General features: G+C 32.8%; 2 long non-coding RNA genes across 2 annotated transcripts; one reads left to right on the forward strand and one right to left on the reverse strand.

Moving 5' to 3' along the window:
* The first annotated feature begins 45 nt into the window (after nucleotides 1–45).
* LOC109590573 (uncharacterized) lies at nucleotides 46–2,777 on the forward strand. Its single transcript, XR_002189383.1, has 6 exons — nucleotides 46–205; nucleotides 257–518; nucleotides 862–1,113; nucleotides 1,857–1,940; nucleotides 2,004–2,167; nucleotides 2,501–2,777. It is a non-coding gene; the product is annotated as an uncharacterized LOC109590573 (long non-coding RNA).
* A 141-nt stretch (nucleotides 2,778–2,918) lies between these two features.
* Nucleotides 2,919–4,127, reverse strand: LOC109590574 (uncharacterized). The gene is made up of 3 exons (XR_002189384.1): nucleotides 3,926–4,127; nucleotides 3,593–3,647; nucleotides 2,919–3,173 (listed from the first exon to the last, which is right to left on the reverse strand). It is a non-coding gene; the product is annotated as an uncharacterized LOC109590574 (long non-coding RNA).
* Between the last annotated feature and the right edge of the window lie 270 nt (nucleotides 4,128–4,397).

Below are 4,397 nucleotides of genomic sequence, written 5' to 3' on the forward strand. Positions count from 1 at the left end.
AGTTACATTGTGTTTTATTGTGACTATTTAAGGCTGAGTTTTGTCTCTGTCTCCTTCATTTATTCATTCATTGAACTGTTTTTATTTCTACATAGAAATATGTGCTGTATCACGTCATTTAAAGAAAGAAATTGAAAGACGCTTCAAACTTATTTGTCAAGCAGCAAACCCAGCAATGAATACTGTATCAACTACTGACTTTATGGTTAGTGAATAGAAATAATTTAAATTCATTTTATTAACATTATTATTAGAGTCAAGGTATTGTACTAATCTTGGTCTTCTATTAGCAGTTGAGTTCAGTTTGGTATGGGTGTGATTGAGCCTGCCTTAAAACCAGTGGAGTCATCAGTAATGATGAATGGTACTACTCCTGGGTTGACAAATGGTGGATACAAGATAAGGGAGCTTGGCTGATAGGCTGAGTGTGTTTAGTTACTCCTAGTGTTGTATCAGAGGATAATGGCTCCCATGCTTACCTCAGTGGACTTTCTTGTGGTGCTGTCCTCAGAGAGAAGGTTAGAGAGAATAGTATTACCAGCTTCACATGTACTTATGTTGCATAGAAAGTTTTGAACTGATTCCTGTTAAATTTGGATTTCTTACAAATTTTTAAGCTACTCAAAAATTGGCAAAGTCCCTATACTTTGGATAACTTTCATCAAAAATGAAAAATTAGAATTTAGCTTTTTACAATTTTTTCCTGATGCAAATAGATGGACTTATGTTGCATAGAAAGTTTGAGCTAATTCCAATTCAATTTGGATTTCTTACGAATTTTTAAAGTTCCTCCCCATCAATATCAATGATTTATATTAGTTATTAATAGTTATTAATTATTTTCCTCTCTCCTCTCAATAGGCTCCAGTCTTGATACACTAACAGTACTTGGTTCTCATAAAGGTGACGTCATTCTCCTAGCTAATGACAGTTCTTTAAACACCTCCTCCTCCTCCCAGCAACAATCTCTGACTCTCTCTTTAGCCTTCAGTATAGAGCCTAACATGGAGTCCTTCCAGTATGATGATACTCTTCCACAATATGTCGGGAAGTTGAATGACGTCCTTTTTTAATGGCCACTGCTGTTCACTCTCATCGAGGACGGAATTGTGTGTATCCTAATTAATGCCCAGCTATGCACATTCCTTAGCCTTGGCCTTTTTCTAAAAAATGGCTCTAAAATTACCCCCATTTTTATTACAATTTCTGATGCATATTGATGTCCTTATGCTATGTAGAAAGCTTGAGCTGATTTTGACTTAGTTTTTTTTGAGTTACATGTAAGTGTACCTCCATTTTAAGAAATTTGCCAAATTCAAAAAATACCTAAGGCTATAGCCCATAGTGTTTTCAGAAAAATGGCTAAGAATATGCCCCTAATTTTTATTATATTTTCTGGTACATATTGATGTCCTTATGCTGTATAAGAAGTTTGAGCTGATTCCGACTTAAATTTTTCGAGTTATGGCCATTTAAAAAGTTTGCCAAAATCTGAAAATACCCAAGGCTTTTAGTATACCATATACGCCATATATTCCCTGGGAATTTAATTTCGCAATTGTCACATTTTGGAAAATTTTTCAAACTTAAAACCTGTGAAATAGCATGCTGATTGCTGATTGTATAGTAGGTATGGTAATTACATTAAAATCACAATTTTTATTTGCAAATACAAAAATGCAGCTAAATCATGAAATTTTATACCCGCGAAATATATGGCATATACAGTATATAATCCTTTCTTTTTCTATCCTCTTCTTATTATTTTGTCTCCTTGAGCTATGTACATGTACATGTACGTGTACGTTAATCATTAATAATGTACAATTATGATCCTTAACTTCATTATTATCCAGTGGTCTACAGTGTCTCTAATGCTATGATCATTGCTGCCATTCATCCACTGGAATACTGTAGAATGTTTAGCTATAACACTCCAGGTAAATATTTACAATTTTATGATAAAATTAAAATAAAATACCTCCTATTCTGCCCATGTTTAGATGGTCCCTCCCTCTTACAAACTCTGTCTTTGTCATCATTTCATAAAATCTCTGTCTCTCCTGATCTAGGAGTGTCTCTTAATTGATTGGATCAATGTTCCCTCCCACTCAATGCACTGGAGACTGGAACTGAGACATAGTGTCATTCTTCTTTAGGAATAGAGGTAAATGATTCTATTTATAGTAACACTGATACTATTTATAGTACAATGCTATTCATTGACACTATGCTATTGTAGTATATGATATATCATTGTCTATTGTAGTAATTGATACTATTTATAGTAACGATGCTAGTGTACACGTTTGGTAGTTATGTAGTAATTCAGAAATTGTCCATTGCACAAAAATTTGTTGTCGGAATCAACTCAAACTTTTTTATTAGCAACAGACAGAGAGACGTAAATAGTAATAATGATGTATATTGCTTTGCTTGGCTTGTCCCCTTAATGTTTTACATTCATCTTGTAATAATGTATCATTTATAATAATAATAGTTATAAACAGAACAGAACAAAGTAAGATACTATAGGCAGCCATCTTAACAAAGTAAGTGATAATAGAAAATAATAATTTCAACAAACGAAAGAACTAGGCAATTAACTGGTTTGATGTATAGTATTTATCTCTAGTGTTAGTAGCAATAGATTTCTCTTCTATTGTATCCAGTGCTGTAGCTAATGATGACCAACTGGGACCTCCTTTCTCTCTCACTTTATCTTCTCCTCTTAACCAGGCTGACATACAAGCATGAAAACATTTTACTGGATTTCCTCTGTGTCTCTCATCTATATCCACTAGTCTAGGATCATATAATCCTAACTGTAGTGTAAGAAGTTGTTTCTAAATGGATCCGGAACTCTCTGTGTACTATTGTAATTATATATTATGTGTTTATTCAAGTATATTCTAGAACAATCATGTAAAGTATTCTTGTATGTTATAGAACCTTCTGGACATTTATAAGATCTATATAAGTGTGTTGTTTGTTAGTTGTGAGTTAGTTTTTGTTAGTTGGTTTTTTTGAGCTCAGTGTTGATTAAGAAATAAGTTTGGTGAACAGATAGCTAGGAGCGTCTGTTACATGTAGACCTAGTCTGTGCCATACAGAACAGGACAAGTGTTGATCTGATGTTAACTCTTTAATGACAATATCAAGATCTTTAATATCTATAAAAATAATAATTAATAATGTATATACACTGTACAGTCTGTACTCTGTTATAACTGATAATGTTAATGTATGCTTATTTATAATTATTTTCCTAGGCATGTATTGTATTATTATTATTATCATTTTTCCTAGTTATTATTTCTATGCTTATATTCATTTCTTATGTAGGTTATATAATGTATGCATTGTTGATTTAGATTCCTTTCTAGTGTTATGTAATATTATGCAATGTGTGTCAGTGATGTATTATGATGCAATTGATTTGTGTGTATTTAAGTGTGTGCATTCTTCAGTTTTAAGGAGAAGTTTTTGACTTATTGATAAATTCGTTCGTTGATTCCCGCGAGACCTCTCTTTACCTTTCCTTCTCGGTCACTACATACTCCCACTAGTGATAGTACATATTATAACATACCTAGCTTTATTGGAGTCAATCTTGTCTTGAATTCTTCGGTTATTTCAATCACTTCCTATATACAATATTAATAGTAATATTACTAGTAATAACTGACATTTGTCACTGTGCTTGTTTATCAAAGTGATATACATCAGTAGTGTATTGCTGAAAGGTGAGTTTAACTGATGTACAAGTATATATTATTAGTAGTAAAAGCCACACAATGACAACCCACAATTATGACAAAGACAGAGTAATTTGATAAGAAATAAAATTACTTTTAAGATATGACCTTTTGATTATTAGTACTTGTATTAATGTATCAAACAGTTTGTGTGTGTTAATTCTTACCTTAATATCACGTCCTCCTAATAGTGACAGGTTACTAATATCTGATAATGATTCATCAGTTAAGGTCTCCTTCAATTCTGTTTGTCCTTTATCACTCACAAGAAATGGTTTCCTTTTCTTAATCGCCAACAGTACATTATATATGCCATAAGTTGTCCTTTCTCTTGGTGTATTCACAGGATAAGCTAGTTCTTTAGGATCAATAACTAACTCTTTTACCTCTAGACTGGGACAGGATTCTTTATAAACACTCATTACCTCTCCTATCACATCTCTTCTTAGAAACACCATATTGTCACTGTAACCTTTCTCACAGGACATCATTACTAGTACAGACTGGCTCTCATCCACAATCTCTACTAATACTCTTACACCATTGTCATCAAACCAGTGAAGACCATTTCTCCAAAATGTACAGTAACGATTTAACTTGTCATCTTCTCGAGGTAGAGCCATTTTGTAAGCAAGACGT

The sequence above is a fragment of the Amphimedon queenslandica genome, unplaced genomic scaffold, assembly GCF_000090795.2.
Source record: "Amphimedon queenslandica unplaced genomic scaffold, v1.1 AMPQUscaffold_9832_Cont17954, whole genome shotgun sequence".
Taxonomy (NCBI): domain Eukaryota; kingdom Metazoa; phylum Porifera; class Demospongiae; order Haplosclerida; family Niphatidae; genus Amphimedon; species Amphimedon queenslandica.